This window comes from Electrophorus electricus, unplaced genomic scaffold (assembly GCF_041902795.1).
Source record: "Electrophorus electricus isolate QZ-2024a unplaced genomic scaffold, ASM4190279v1 Scaffold27, whole genome shotgun sequence".
Taxonomy (NCBI): Eukaryota; Metazoa; Chordata; class Actinopteri; order Gymnotiformes; family Gymnotidae; genus Electrophorus; species Electrophorus electricus.
Window position 1 is genome coordinate 2241911 of NW_027658550.1, and position 17432 is coordinate 2259342.

The following is a 17432-nucleotide window of genomic DNA, read 5'->3' on the forward strand; positions in this document are numbered from 1 at the left end:
TCTGTAAATATGTATCTGTGTATGATTGTATGTATGTATCCATCTGTAACTATGTATCTGTATGTATGTATATATGTATGTATGTATCTATGTACGTATGTATGTTTGGATGTATCTATGTATGTATGTATGTATGTATCTGTATGTAAGTGTCTATCTATCTATCTGTGTATGTACGTATGTATGTATGCATCTATCTGTATCTATGTGTCTGTATGTATGTATGTATCTATCGCTCTATCTATCTATATCGGTAGGTATGTAACTATATATCTATCTGCAGGTATGTATTGGTAGGTAAGCATCTGTCCATCTGTAGGTATGTATTGGTAGGTATCTATCTCTCTCACTGTAAGTATCTATCTATACATATGTATCAGTAGGTATATATGTATCTATCTGTAGGTATGTATTGGTAGGTATGTATCTGTCTATCCATCTACAGGTATGTATCAGTAAGTATGGATCTAGCTATTTGTCTGCAGGTATGTATCTATAGGTATGTATCTATCCATCTGCAGGTATGCATTGGTAAGTATGTATATGTTTTTATCTATCAGCATGTATGTATCGGTAGGTATGTATCTATCTATCTCTCTATTGATATGTATAGTTATGTATGTATCTGCCTATCCATCTATAGGTATGTATTGGTAAGTATGTATATATGTAATCTATCTGTAAGTATGTATCGGTAGGTATGTATCTATCTATCTCTCTATAGGTATGTGTTGTTTTGTATGTATCTGTCTATCCATCTGCAGGTATGTATTGATAAGTATGTAGCTATGTATTTATGTATCTGCAGGTATGTATCGATAGGTATCTCTAGATAGGTCTATCTCTCTTTAGGTATGTATAGTTGTTTATGTATCTGTCTATCCATCTATAGGTACGTATCGGTAGGTATGTATCTATCTACCTCTCTATTGATACATACATAACCATACATATCTGTCTATCCATCTATAGGTATGTATCGGTAAGTATGTATCTATGTATTTATCTATCTGCACGTATGTATCGGTAGGTGTGTATCTATATCTCTCTATAGGTATGTATTGTTATGTATGTATCTGTCTATCCTTCTGCAGGTATGTATTGGTAAGTAGGTGTCTATGTATTTTTCTATCTGCAGGTATGTATCAGTAGGTATGTATCTATCTATCTCTCTTTAGGTATGTATAGTTGTTTATGTATCTGTCTATCCATCTATAGGTACGTATCGGTAGGTATGTATCTATCTACCTCTCTATTGATACATACATAACCATACATATCTGTCTATCCATCTATAGGTATGTATCGGTAAGTATGTATCTATGTATTTATCTATCTGCACGTATGTATCGGTAGGTGTGTATCTATCTATCTCTCTATAGGTATGTATTGTTATGTATGTATCTGTCTATCCTTCTGCAGGTATGTATTGGTAAGTAGGTGTCTATGTATTTTTCTATCTGCAGGTATGTATCAGTAGGTATGTATCTATCTATCTTTAGGTATGTATAGTTGTTTATGTATCTGTCTATACATCTATAGGTACGTATCGGTAGGTATGTATCTATCTATCTCTATCTATCTATCTATCTATCTATCTATCTATCTATCTATCTATCTATCTATCTATCTATCTATCTATCTATCTATCTATAGGTATGTATAGTTATGTATATATCTGTCTGTCCATCTGCAGGTATGTATCTATGTATTTATATATCTGCATGTATGTATCGGTAGGTATGTATCTATCTATCTGTCTGTCGGTATGTATAGTTATGTATATATCTGTCTATCCACCTACAGGTATGTATCGGTAAGTATGTATCTATGCATTTATCTATCTGCACGTATGTATCGGTAAGTATGTATCTATCTATCTCTCTTTAGGTATGTATAGTTGTTTATGGATCTGTCTATCCATCTATGGGTATGTAACTGTAGGTATTTATCTATCTCTCTCTCTATACAGGTATGTATAGTTATGTATATATCTCTGTCCATCTGCAGGTATGTATCGGTAAGTGTATATCTATGTATTTATCTATCTGCAGGTATGTATCGATAGGTATGTATCTGTCTGTCTCTCTTTAGGTATGTATAGTTGTTTATGTATTTGTCTATCCATCTATAGGTACGTATCGGTAGGTATGTATCTATCTATCTGTCTATAGGTATGTATAGTTCTGTCTATATCTGTCTGTCCATCTGCAGGTATGTATCGGTAAGTGTATATATTTATCTGTCTGCAGTTATGTATCGCTAGGTATGTATCTATGTATTTATCTATCTGCATGTAGGTATCGGTAGGTATGTATCTATATATCTCTCTGTAGGTATGTATAGTTATGTATGTATCCGCAGGTACGTATCGGTAGGTATGTATCTATCTATCTGTCTATAGTTATGTATTGTTATGTATGTATCTGTCTGGCCACCTACAGGTATGTATCGGTAAGTATGTATCTATGTATTTATCTATCTGCACGTATGTATCGGTAGGTATGTATCTATCTATCTCTCTATTGATATGTAAAGTTATGTATGTACCTGTGTATCCACCTACAGGTATGTATCGGTAAGTATCTATCTATGTATTTATCTATCTGCACGTATGTATCAGTAGGTATGTATCTATCTATCTGTCTATAGGTATGTATAGTTATGTATGTATCTGTCTTTCCATCTGCAGGTATGTATCGGTAAGTGTATATCTATGTGTTTATCTGTCTGCAGGTATGTATCGCTAGGTATGTATCTATCTATCTCTCTATAGGTATGTATTGTTATGTAGGTATCTGTCTATCCATCTGCAGGTATGTATTGGTAAGTAGGTGTCTATGTATTTTTCTATCTGCAGGTATGTATCGATAGGTATGTATATGTCGCTCTCTCTTTAGGTATGTATAGTTGTTTATGTATCTGTCTATACATCTATAGGTACATATCTGTAGGTATTTATCTCTCTCTCTCTCTATAGGTATGTATAGTTATGTATGAATCTGTCTGTCCATCTGCAGGCATGTATCAGTAAGTATGTATCTATGTATTTATCTATCTGCAGGTATGTATCGGTAAGTATGTATCTCTATCTCTCTTTAGGTATGTATAGTTGTTTATGTATCTGTCTTTCCATCTATGGGTATGTAATTGTAGGTATTTATCTATCTCTCTCTCTCTCTACAGGTATGTATAGTTATGTATGATTCTGTCTGTCCATCTGCACGCATGTATCGCTACGTATGTATCTATTTCTCTATCTGCATGTATGTATCGGTAGGTATGTATCTGTCTATCTCTCTATAGGTATGTATTGTTATGTATGTATCGGTAGATATGTATCTATCTATCTGTCTATAGGTATGTATAGTTATGTATATATCTGTCTGTCCATCTGCACGTATGTATCGGTAAGTGTATATCTATATATCTATCTGCAGGTATGTATCGATAGGTATATATCTGTCTGTCTCTTTAGGTATGTATAGTTGTTTATGTATCTGTCTGTCCATCTATACGTACGTACGTATCTGTAGGTATTTATCTATCTCTCTCTCTATAGGTATGTATAGTTATGTATGAATCTGTCTGTCCATCTATACGTACGTACGTATCTGTAGGTATTTATCTATTTCTCTCTCTATAGGTATGTATAGTTATGTATGAATCTGTCTGTCCATCTGCAGGCATGTATCAGTAAGTATGTATCTATGTATTTATCTATCTGCAGGTATGTATCGGTAGGTATGTATCTGTCTATCTCTCTATAGGTATGTATTGTTATGTATGTATCCGCAGGTACGTATCGGTAGGTATATATCTATCTATCTGTCTGTAGGTATGTATAGTTTTGTATGTATCTGTCTATCCACCTACAGGTATGTATCGGTAAGTATGTATCTATGTATTTATCTAAAGGTATGTATTGTAATGCATGTATCTGTCTATCCATCTACAGGTATGTATCGGTAAGTATGTATCTATGTATTATCTGTCTGCATGTATGTATCTGTAGGTATTTATCTATCTCTCTCTCTATAGGTATGTATAGCTATGTATGAATCTGTCTATCCATCTGCAGGTCTGTATTGGTAAGTATGTATCTATGTATTTATCTATCTTCATGTATGTATCTATCTATCTCTCTTTAGGTATGTATAGTTATTTATGTATCTGTATAGACAAATAGATAGATACATACCTACCGATACGTACCTATAGATAGATATCTATAGGTACGTATCGGTAGGTATGTATCTATCTATTTGTCTATAGGTATGTATAGTTATGTATGTATTTGTCTATCCATCTACAGGTATGTATCAGAAAGTATGTATCTATGTATTTATCTATCTGCACGTATGTATTGGTAGGTATGTACCTATCTATCTCTCTCTATAGTTATGTATTGTTATGTATGTATATGTCTATCCATCTGCAGGTATGTATCTATGTTTTTATCTATCTGCAGGTATGTATTGATAGGTATGTATCTATCTATCGCTCTTTAGGTATGTATAGTTGTTTATGTATCTGTCTATCCATCTGCAGGTATTTATCGGTAGGTTTGTGTCTATCTGTCTCTCTGTAGGTATATATATTTATGTATCTATCCATAGTCCATGCCACAGGTATCTAGAGCCACTCTGCTGGAACTGTGACTCTAGTTTCCTCCCATAGCGCTGATTCAGCTCTCTCACCGCCCTGTGCTTTCCGTATGCCACAGACTTGTACTTGTTCATGTTCCTGATGAGCCCCACGTTGTAGGCAGTAGTGTGAGAGTTCAGAGGCTTGCAGATGGTTTTTTTCTCACCCTGGTTGGGAAATGTCTTTATGGTGGCTCTTGGAATCATTTCGTCCACCAGTTTTCCAATAAACCCTCCTACTGCCTCCGTAAACTCGGTTAGGCACCATCAGCAGGTTTAGGGACCATCAGTAGGGTTAGGGACCCTCAACAGGGTTAGACACCATCAGTAGTGGGGTTTCTGTCCACAAAGTTTTTGCAGAATTGGAAAAAGCCCAAACACCCAAATATCACAAAAAGATTTTTACGCTAGGATGAGATGGAAAAGTCAGAATATTGCTAAAGTCAAAATGTGAAAAAGAGTTATGGAAAAAGGTTTTTTGAATAAACAATGATGTATCAAGCCAAAAAACTGAGCCATTTTGCTTGTTGAAATGCCAGCCCAAATCACGGTAGCCTATGTCATTTATACAGGGAGTGGGAGGTAAATCAGGAGTATGTAAAAATGATAGCTGAGTTGTAGAAGTATATTCATTTTTATCCCAGAGATGTTCTCAGTGAGCTCCACCTATATAAATCATCTCAATTTTTTGCAGCAAGGTGTGAAAATTGTCCATTGCCATCACTGATAAAGAAGAAAGAATCAAACCCCGGGTATTTAAATGAATCATTAACAGGAAATAAGGAGGGTAGTTGAATTGAACTGGCCATGTTGTTCAAAGATGTAAGAGCTGACCAGTTGGAAAAGTTGGACCAGTTAATCTCGTATCCTGAAAAGGACCTAAATGTGTCAAACAACTGCAGAAGGTGCACACTAACTCTCTAACTCTCCCCCTCTGTGATTTCTAGGTGTTTGCCATCAGCATGTACCTGAATGTCAACCTCAAAATTAAATTTATTTATTAATACAAATTTTTATTACTACTTCTTTTCCCACCAATTGCTTTACATCAGACACTGGACAAGTAATTTAAACCAATCATGATTAGACATTGAGGAGCTTAATTCAAGAAGTAGGCATCAATAGCATTCCATTCATAAACAAAATTATTAAAAAATTGAAATGTTATGAATACAATACAATAAGTACTACCTTGAATACTTGGTAGATTTCAAACAAAATTCTTAATTGCATCTATTCTCCCTATGATCAAACTTTATGGAACAATCCCATGTTTTTAATCAATAACAAACCCTTTGTATTTTGCACATGGAGGCAGAGAGGTATAATCAGCCGGGCACAGTTATTCTCTGGTATTTTCTTTGACGTCAGAAAAATACAACATACCAGATAACTGTCACTTTCAATTTGTACAAAGATGTTTTAAAGAAAACAGTCAATATCAGACACTTTTGTAACCATACTCCCCCTAGCCATATATATAACTACACTAAATTAAACCTCAGAAAATGTTAACACAAATACATAAACTCATAGCATCAAATAAATACAATATCTCACTCCTAGTTGAAAAATTGACCTCAGATATAAAAGAGGTGCTATCTCATCAGCTCTGACCCTACTGATGGTCCCTAACCCTGCTGTTACAGGCTTTGCTGAGCCTGCCCACCATTTAGTAGCGTTCCTGCTTGTTTTTAATTTTATTTTATTTTCATTTATTTTCTTTTGCTTCTATTTGAAGCTGCTTTGTTTTCTTTGTGTGTTTCATTAATAAATCGTCACTTAATGAGTACTGTTAATCGCGCCTTGTTCCTGATGATGTCACATTCAGCTTTTGTCCTTTCAGCGTCACTCTAGCATCTCCCACCATTCAGTGCAACCTGTTCCACATTCCAGGTCCATCAGCTCTGTGAATTTGCACCCATGTTTTGCCCCACAATCCCTTTACAACATCTTACTGCTGTTTGCACATTATACTGAGTCTACTGGATAAAGGCTGATATTAGTAAAAAATATTGTGATATTGTCGTTCCTAAATCAGCTAGTTGTAAAACTGAACCTTCAAATATAAAATCCTGTAGAGGTCTGCATACAAACAATGATGTATGTGACATCACTAATGAAAATTGAAAAATAAAATCAATGTCCCCCTAAAGTGCAGCCAAAGAATACTGGCCAGGGCATTAAAAAAATAAAATAAATAAAATGACATTTTTAGACTACTTTCAAGTTATTCTAACAAAATAGGGCTACTTCACATTAATTATGTAGTAAATGGTGACTTGTCATTTCTATCGTAACACTACACCTGCTGACCTGCTGGTTGGTTGAATGCAAGGAGAGTGACTGAACACACACACACAAGCAGAAGAACCAGGAGGTGTAGGATGGAGAGACACATGGAGGATGTTGTAAGGAAAAATAGGACCCAAAGATGTAGTTTTTAAAGTTTATCACTCTTTTACCATCATCATATACAAACTTAGAAGACAGATACTGCTCATTTTGGAGAACAGATTAAGTGACTATTTTTGCAGTGTAGACGTCACAACGTGTGGTTCTAGTACTACCACTGTGAACTACTCTGACAGCTAATTACTAAATGTGTCTAGAAATGCACATTTCACACCAAAAAACTCTTAATAACTTTGTTTATGTCTAAATCATTGAATGATAAAGAAAATTAGTCAAATCCATGAAGTTCCCCTTTAACTTTAGGAGCATGCTCATAGCTAGCTATGAGGTCACTGAGGTCCACACCTTGGTCATTTTCAGAGCTAAAAATTAAATTTTACCGAGAAGAGTGCATTCTTAACTTGGTTTAGACCTGTTATTTAGTGCCAGCTATGTGTGCGAGAACACAGCAGCCCCTGATGGCATCAGCACCTCCACTGACAGAATTCTAATTGACATACATTGACAGCAACACTGCAACAGGTGGCTTGTGTGAACTGGCAGACAGCGTAGCATTTAGTAAGACCAAGCAATGATTCATTAGACCATTATCTACAAGAAACATTCAGAACAGTACCCTGTGTAATATGGAACAGTAACAGTATAATATGTGTACTCTGGCTATGAAGACAAGCCTATTTTTTGCATATTAGTAGGTTAGCTAATGTTTCATAAATTGTTACTGATTAAAAAACAGCTTATAAAAGGAAAGGGTTAAGGTAGTAAAATGACAAGAAGGCTACAAAATAATTGTTTTACAACAATGGCTAAGTAAGGCCTCGCTGTAAATGTCTCCTTTTACATCTGCCTCATCTAGGAAATGATGCAATTGTTCATGATAGTCACAGATACGTGACTCACATGGTAGAAATATTTACAAAGTGGAAGTGATATTAATTAAACACTGGAATAGTTTTCATAATGTTCATTTTTCTACTTTTTACAATAATGTTTGCATGGAACGTAGGTGTGAGCTAACAGTAGCTAGTTTACGGAGAAGATAGCTAGCTAGTTGGTATATAGCATTTTTTACAACAGCTATTGTCACAAATATAGTGTTATGATCACCTCAATAAATTGGCAATCAAAAATGATAAGATTACTTGGGGCACCTGTAAGGTGCGGCGGCCCGAGTGCCGTAGGGCGAGGGGCAGGATGCACAGACTCTACCGACTGGGACGAACATTTATTAACAAACGACACAATGGCACGCTTATCACAAACAAGGAACATGAAATGGTTAAAGTTAAACAAACACGATACACAAGAATACATCTAACAAACACATTACATTCAGACATTACGCCAACAATAACCAACATCCTGCACACTTTAACACGCATTTATATACATTAAGGTGCAGGTGTATATACGAGGTGCAGGTGTGGTTACAGACAAGACAGTCCTCCCACTGCACATGGCGGGTCGAACCACGTGAATCGCGGGAGGCGAGCGTTCCGTGACAGAACCCCCTCCCAAGGGGCGCGGATCCCGACGCATCCGTCCAATGAACGTGAACCTCCAGGTACCGTGTACACGTACACACAAACACAGCATGGCAGTGCCCGGCGCCCAGGCGGGCCAGGTGCCGCCAGCAAGAGAGACCTCGCGGGGAGAGAGAGAAAGGCAGCTTCCCTGCCTCTCTCGGGGCAGTCCGGTACACTCCACCACACGTTGCGCCTGTAAACACAAAAGGCGCAAACAGAAACACACAATAGCACCAACACACAAACACAAGGCGCTGTGACGTGGCGCCCGGCGTCCCCGCAGGCTCCTTGACGTGTCCGAGGCCTCAGCGGACACGCGGGGGTGCACGTCCGCCCCGGTTCCAGACATCCCTAAACGGTCCTCCTCTTTCCCGCCGCTCTAAGAGTGTCCCAGAGCCGGGTTGCCTCTGAGGCTTTGGGCAGACCTTTCCAGTTTCGCTGGCGAGTCAGCTGAGGAGAAGGGTCTTGGGAGATCCCGCTGGCTCCACCCAACCGCCCTCTTTCTGGTGGTTGTGGTGCCCCTCGGTCCTCCCTGGCCCGGGCTCAACCGCCTGAGGCCCCCCCCAAGAAATTCCTGGGGCTGTTCCCCTCTACCTCCGGAGAAGACGCAGACAACGGTCCTCTCCCCAATATCCTGGGATCCAGGCAAAGGTGCAGAGGATGTTCATGCACCCCCCGCTAGGAATTACTTTTTTTGTCGAGGGAGAGTGCGTGCTGTAGCGGTTGGTTATTCTGTAACGTGTGCTGTAACATAGTCAATGTTCACTGTATTAGTGTTCACCGTATGTGTTTAATGTTAATCGTTTCTTGTTTGTATCAGTCGTGAGTGATTCTTGTGAGTGCCGTTAGTGTTTCATGTTAAATGTGAATAAATGTTCGTCCCAGTCGGAGGAGTCTGTGCGTCCTGCCGCTCCCCCTACGGCACTCGGGCCACCGCACGTTACCGCACCACTCTGATTAGCAGGGAAAATTAATGAATTAATTATTATTTAAGGACTATGTTAAATCAGTCTTGACTCATAAAGTCACAAGTTCAACAATGTGATTATTACTTCTGAAACCCTAACTAAATAAATAAATATGGCAGTGTCTTTACTTAAAATTCAAAAAAATCCATCAACCCATTGTATAGAGTACATTGTATTAACAGAAAACTTTTTATCCATCCAATTTGTGTTTGCAGATGTCAAAACAATATGGATCCATATTCACTGTGTATTTTGGTCCAAAGAAAGTAGTTGTCCTGACAGGATATCAAACTGTCAAACAAGCACTGGTGAATCATGCAGAAGAATTTGGAGACAAGAGACATCAGTCCCATATTCTATGACTTCAGCCAAGGATTCAGAAAACCTTATTCAGCCAATTTAGATGATGGAATGTGTGTGTGAGTTGATCATGGTACTATTTAAATTTTAATTAGGTAAATTATTTGTTTTTCATTCATTATTTATTTACTTTTTTGTTTTGATTTTTTTCAGAATAGATGGTGACTAGACTTCAGAAGAGTCCTAATAAGGAGCCCCCTGCTATTGAATATATTAGCCCAGGGTAATCTGTAGATAAACTACACCCTGTATGTTAATAGTGACTATGTGGAAATGTTCAAGTAGTGGTGTGCTGCCAAGAACTAATACTAAGGACTAACTGTTTCACATCCTGTTTAAGAGCCTTATAGGAGGGTAGAAACTGTTCATCAGCACAGAATGAGGTAGACTTCAGGAAACTAACTAGGAAGTAACAGAGACAATGACAGCAACAGCAACACCAAATCTAAACACAACTGGCAAACCAAAATAACCGACAAACTGGAAAGCAAAACAGGGCTTAAATAACCAAGACTGATGAAGATCCAGATAAACATTACCAGACACGGGTGAACATAATTACAGCTGGGGATACAGGCTCGGGGGTGGAACAGAACGAAACCAAAACAAGAGCTTGACAAAACCGAGCCAAGTATACCAGGGACAGAAACCAAACCAAGCACGTAAATATGTCGCCGTGGGAACTGCGATGCCTGTGACACACAGTGAGCAGGCTGTGTGCTGGGTGGCTACTGTCTAGCTGCATCATTTTCATTTTCCTCAAGCAGCAGGACTGATGGCTATCCTGTAAGGCTGGAGGTTTGTGGCCTATGATGGATTCTGCAGTCCTCACTACTCTCTGGAGGACCTTCAGTCACTTGCAGTGCAGCTGCAGTACCAGACAGTGATGCAACCTGTGGGTTTGCTCTCTGTTTTAGATCTATAAAAGGTGGTGAAAATGTCAGGCGGCAGGCCAAACCTCCTGAACCTTCACAGAAAGAAGAGGTGCTGTTGGGCTGATCTCACCAGTGTGTTGGTGTGGTTGAACCAGGTGAGGTCATCTGTGAGGTGTATACCGAAAAACTCAACCGACTCTTTCCCCTTGGGATACGTTGATGTATAGGCGAGAGTGACCACCCAAATGCAGCTTCCTGTAGTCCACAATCATCTCCTTCATTTTACTGACATTGAGCTGGAGGATGTTGTCGTAGCAACACTTTGATAGAGCACTAACCTTGTCTCTGTAGGTTGACTTGTCTCCCCTTGTGATGAGGCCTAGGATGGTTGTGCTATCAGCAAACTTGAAGATGATGTTAGATGTGTGTTTGGCTACACAGTCATGTGTAAATGGGGAGTACAGGAGGGGGCTGAGCACACAACCCTGTGGAGCCCCTGTGCTCAGAGTCAGTGTTGAAGAGAAGCTGTTTTCTACTTTCCCCACCTTGGGTCTGCATATCAGGTAGTCCAGTATCCAATTGTGGACCAGGTACCTTGCGTGGGTTAACTGCCTTAAAGGATCTGACCTCCTCAGACACAAAGCTCTCCTGATCTACTGGGAGTTTTGCAGCAAGGGGGATGTTTTCCTCAAACCGAGCATAATGAGCATTTAGCTTCTCTGCAAGTGAGGAGGTCAACCCCCCTATCACAGTACCAACTTCCTTTGTAGTCAGTGATCATGCAAAGTCTATTCCACATATGTCTGAGAATTCATTGATGTTAGTGCCAGCTGTGTCACAAAATATCCACCAGTCTGTGGTTTCAAAGCAGTCCTGAAGTGTGAAGGTGGCCTCTGCACTCCATTGATAGACTGATCAGAAAACCTTTTTTCCTGTTTGAGTTTTGTCTGTATGCAGGCAGGATAAGGATGGAGGTGTGATCAGATTTTCCAAAAGAAGGGCAGGGGAGGTGTTTATATCCTGAAGGAGAAGTCACCCAGAGTGACACCAACAAGGGAAACATTAATAAAACAAGATTCATGGTGAAAGAGCATGACTAAAGTGTAAGAGAAGAATTAGGAGAAAAGGGGAAACCGTTGTGAAACAGCCAGAGGGAAGCCAGGCCAGCAATGTTCTTCATAAAAGGCCATTTTCTGAAGACAATTATTATTTTATGTTATTTTCCTTATTAATCATGGTTATAATTTGGTTTTGCACTGGAATAGATCATAAGCAGTTTCCCAATGTGTGTTTCATCATGAATACCTGTTTTATATAAATATTGTAAAAACATGCAGTTGTCTCACAGTTAAGATGAAAAACCATTCTGCATTTTGTGTTTACATTTACATTTATGGCATTTCGCTGACATTTAGCTGTTTAACAACAAAGGTTTAATGATTTCTGTTTATGATCAAGGAATTCTGTTTTCTAATGGTGAGAACTGGAAAGAGATGAGGCGCTTTGCCCTTAGCACCCTGCAGGACTTTGGGCAGGGCAAGAGAGGGAGTGAAGAGAGAATCATAGAAGAGATGTGGAATTTGAGGGAAGTGGTGGAGAACTTTAAGGGTAAGAGACATAAGTATATATTTTCTATTTTACTCTTACCAGAAGTAACTATTTTTTGTAGTTGAGCCAAAAATGTAATTATCCAAATTATCCATAATGTAATTATCCATTTATCCAAAATGTAATATATGGGAACATTTAACATCCTGTTATTGGTTATTGTATAAATGCCTCAAATATCACCTCAGCCATTGTATATGGAAGCAGGTTTGAATACAGTGATCCTCGGTTCCAAAACATGGTAAACCGAAGCAATGAGAATATCAGGATCACTGGTTCAGCTTCTATACAGGTACCCTGCTATGTTTTTGAATAAGCAAGAGACACAAAGATAGGATGATGTATGGATAAATGTAGGAGGCACATAACAAAATGTTAATCTGTGTGTTTGTAGCTTTACAATATGTTCCCCTGGCTTCGGCTCTGGCTAAAGGACTGGAAAATTATCATGGCAAACTGTGAAAAAACTCTGAAGGATATAATGCAGCTTGTGCACAGCCTCCAGGAGACCCTGAACCCTCAGGAGTGCAGAGGCTTTATTGACTGTTTTCTAGCATGCAAACAAAACGTGGTATGTCCTTCTTGTGCTGTATACAGAAATGCTTAATGTGTCAAGTTTTATCTTGTACATAGTGCATATACAACCACTCATATTTTGGAGTATCCATATGACCTCTGTAGTGGTATGAACTCCTAATTTATAATTCTGCACTCATCAAATTTGTTATAGTTATAGTAAATTAATGGGGCACCATCGCATATGGAAATATTTTAATCAGTCTCAACTGGAAGTCGCAAGTTGTCTAACTCGTGATCATCCACCACAGGTTAGAAATGCCACCAGTGAAGCCACAAACTTGACAGCTAATGGAACGTTGAACTAATCAGCAATCGCATAGTGTATAATACATTGAAGAATAGAGGGAATAAAGAGAGAAACCAGATAAAACAAATGAGAATATTTGTTTAGAAAACAAAAGTAATCTACAGGACTAACTAGAAGACGACTCAATCTGACCTTTAATCAATAGGCAACTTAAGTTAATTTATATAGCACTTTTCATATACTGTGGCAATTCAAAGTGCTTCAGTAGCACTATCTGGCTGCCAAATGGTGAAACAGAAAACTCTCGTTTGCATCTCAGTGGGAGATTTTGAGTTTGATCAACAATCGATAGGATGTTTAGCAACTAATCACCAATTCTAAAGGAATTAATGTATTGATTCATATAGGTAATATCATTTTTAAAAACAGACAGGATAAATGAGAATAAAGGTCATACAGGGATCCCTAATAACTGACAGCATTACCTAGAGAACTACTAGATGTGAAGTTTAATTGCTAGTACTACAGTAAGTGGAAGCAGTAGTGGAAAGACTAACAAAATTAACATGTTTTGCTTAATTGACTATACTTGCACAAGGAGCTCTATGAGTGTGGGAAGCCTGATTGTCACACTGTGTAAAGGAATTCCCTGTTCGCTATGTCACAAGAATGACAACATCAAAGTTGGCTTTCAAAAGGCCGTTATCACTTCTTATTATGGGGCATTTGGACAGTTCCAGCAGCCTGGAACATTGTCCATGTGTGCGTGATGCTCTGTGTGGGACAAAAACAAGCACACAAAAATCACACAATTCACAATACAGATAGGGGCAATATTCATGGGAGACAGGAATGTCTTTCCCTTGCTCCAAAGCAAGTTCAGTCATGAACTGTCAAACACCTGTTTCAAGCTTGGTATACACCTCTTTAACTGGTGTTTAAACATTGATAATAGCAGTATTTATACACATTGCGTTTACAATTGGCAGAGTGTCCTTGATTGACTCTCTTAATTCAGTGGAAAGTTAAATGTAACACTGTTCAGATTGCAGAAAATAAAATTAAAAATAACACAAATGTACGATGAATGTGAAGACCCACTGTGCTGCAAATGAAACGTGATGCAAAATCAAAAAACGCATGCAACTTCAGAAACCCTGCAAATAACAGCTACAACACGACGGACATGTTTCTGAGGACACGGAGAGGGAATGGACTCCTATGAGACCAGTGGTGACCGAGTAGCTAATGAAAAATATTTATATTTGTGATTACCATGGTTATATCGTTTGTTATGGATTATGTTGATACAGAATGAACAACTGATCTATTCATGCTCAGCAGTTTTGCATATTTAATTCTGCTAGGTTGTAATGCAGCTTTAAAGAACGCTGATGAAAAAAAAAATCCCATTTAACGCGACTATGTTTCTGGCTTAATACGTAGTTAGTTAGCTAGCTAGCTAGCTACCTTCAGAGTGTGTTACTAATTTACAGGATACACTATGTTTTTGTTCAGGTTTGATAGTTTAACTGGTCTGCTACAGTGACCATCTTGTCAATTGTCTTATTCTTACTAGTTAATCTCAAGTGTGTTGTTTTTACATACATACAAAATATGGTTTGAAATCAATAACGCTCTAAAAGTAGGTATATGGACAGAAACCTAGTTGTATTCGACAGAATCTCTTTAGGCTGAACTGGAGTTTAAAATAGTAACACACTCTGAATGCATCTAGCTAGTTATTAACTGGCAGGATCAGGTTTATATTTCTGTTAGTTGGGATTTTGTTTTATCAGTGTTCTTTAAGGCTGCATTCTTTACAACCAAACGTGCAAGAATGCAAAGCACAAATAGGCCAATTGTTCATTCTGTACCACCAGTGACAAAACTTTGGAAATCACAAATATAAATTACTTTTCACTGGCTGTTTGGTTGAATAACCCCTTTTTGTGTCCCCCTGAAACAACACTTTCATTGTGTTGTGACTGGATTTGTAGCATTTCTGAAGTTGCATGTGTTTTTTGAATTTGCACTGCATTTCTGAAATGTAGCATATGTTGTCATTTTGAATAAAATGTTTTTGGAATTTGTATAACATTCATGAATTTGCATTGCATTTCTGAAATGTAGCACATGTGTTTTGATGAATGTGTTTAATGTAGTTGCAGCATGTTGGGTCTTCCTGGCCACCATACAAATGAACATGGATGAAACAATGGCTTAAGTTGGCAAGCATAAATGGAACCTTATGATTTTAAGCTTCTTTATAGGTTTTAGCACAGCAAAACTGGTTCCTTAAAAATATAAATAAAATGGGACTTCTTAAGAAAACCTTTTCATGCTTGTTGAATTGGTTCACTGTTAGGCCAGCTGATTAGGCTTGGTATGGAAAAAGCCAGTGGTTTGATGGTTTTCAAACATCTCTCTATATGATCCCTGGTATTACTCAGTTGTACTCTGATGGAAGAAAGTGGTCTCTTATGTTGGCTGACTAATTGATCCCTTCTGATTATTGGTTAGGAGGCTGGAAAAAAGAACTCATTGTTCCATGCACAGAATCTCCTTCAAACTGTTTCCAACCTGTTTGCTGCTGGTACTGAGACAACCAGCACAACGCTCCACTGGGGCATTCTGCTTAATGGCCAAGTACCCCCACATACAAGGTAAGAATTCCAACTGCAATGTGAATATCCAGTGTCCAAGACATTTCTCCAATGAGGAAGACAAAGAGGTGCTTGATGGTGTTTGAGGGTTTACCATGGTTGCTTCTTGTATTTGTTTATATTGTAATATTGAAAGAGTTGATTGCTTTTGTCTTCTTAAAAACACGAGACAATATCTTCTGTTGTGCTCCAGATCAGGTACAACAGGAGATTGACAGGGTGGTTGGAGGCCGCCAGCCAGTGCTGGATGACCACAAGAACCTGCCTTACACAGATGCAGTCATCCATGAGACACAGAGACTGGCAGACATAGTACCCATGAGTCTCCCTCACAGCACTACCTGTGATATTAACTTCCAAGGCTTCTTCATCAAGAAGGTCAGGCTGTTAGATTAACTGAGAAGAGTCTAAAAGCAATACAACAAAAGCATGCATAGGATAAAATTATTAAATGTACGTAGGAGACTGAGAGCTGAAACTGGCTGGTTTATAAATATAACAAAGACATGACAAAATGGCTGCGTAAATTTAAATTTTGCACTGTTGTCATACCAGAGAAAGCTGTCACTAGCTTCCTGCTTAAGCTAAAACTGTGATTCTTTGCAGGGAACCTGTGTATTTGCTCTTTTGACATCCGTGTTGAAGGATGAGAATGAGTGGGAGAGCCCTTACACTTTTAATCCAGGACACTTCCTCGATGAGTAGGGACACTTCATTAAGAGAGATGCCTTCATGCCCTTCTGTGGAGGTGCACTGAAATCATTTTCTGTCATTGATCTGGTGCTCCAGATTTCATGTTGTACTTTAAATGTCTGTCTGTGTGTCTGTTAAGGGCGTAGGGTGTGTCTGGGAGAGAGTCTGGCCAGGATGGAGCTGTTCCTCTTCTTCGCCACTCTTCTGCAGCACTTTCGTTTCACCTGGCGTGTCTGAGGAACAGTTGGACCTCATGCCAGCTGTGGGCTTCACGTTGACCCCTCTCCCCATAAGCTCAGCGCAGTAAACTACTTGGCATAATCCATTCACTTTTAACATGTAAGGGTAGTATTTACATTCAAGGTTGGAATAATATTGGCAAAATACTATTTAAAAATTCACAGGCACTGGTGCAACCTGGATTTCAAAGTTCATCACACGTGACCAACACATTCACATGTAACTCACTTATCTGCCCCAACACTTGGCACCTAAAATTAAACCCTCATCATTCATATTGCTGAGTAACATTCAGTTTTATAATAAATGTATGATTTCTTATATGTGAATGAACCTTAATAATTTACAGTAAATATTAACAGTGCTTTTAGTTTTTCATGCCAAGTCAAGTTCATAGTCATCCCTCAGTATAATTCGTATATACATTATTACAAATGTTTCATCTGACAGTAGTGTGACACATATGAACAACATGGGAAGTCTGCCTCTGTTTTGCCATAATCTTCAAATAAAGTCTAATATTTCTACTGCACAAGGTATGATGCATTTCACTGTAAACACTCTCATCATCTGGAAACATTTGATAGAAATTGTTGCATCTTGTCCTCC

At 38.4% G+C, this 17432-nt stretch overlaps 1 pseudogene; it reads left to right on the forward strand.

The window, feature by feature from the left end:
- The first annotated feature begins 9770 nt into the window (after positions 1-9770).
- Positions 9771-17054, forward strand: LOC145655550 (cytochrome P450 2K1-like; annotated as a pseudogene).
- Positions 17055-17432: the final 378 nt, after the last annotated feature.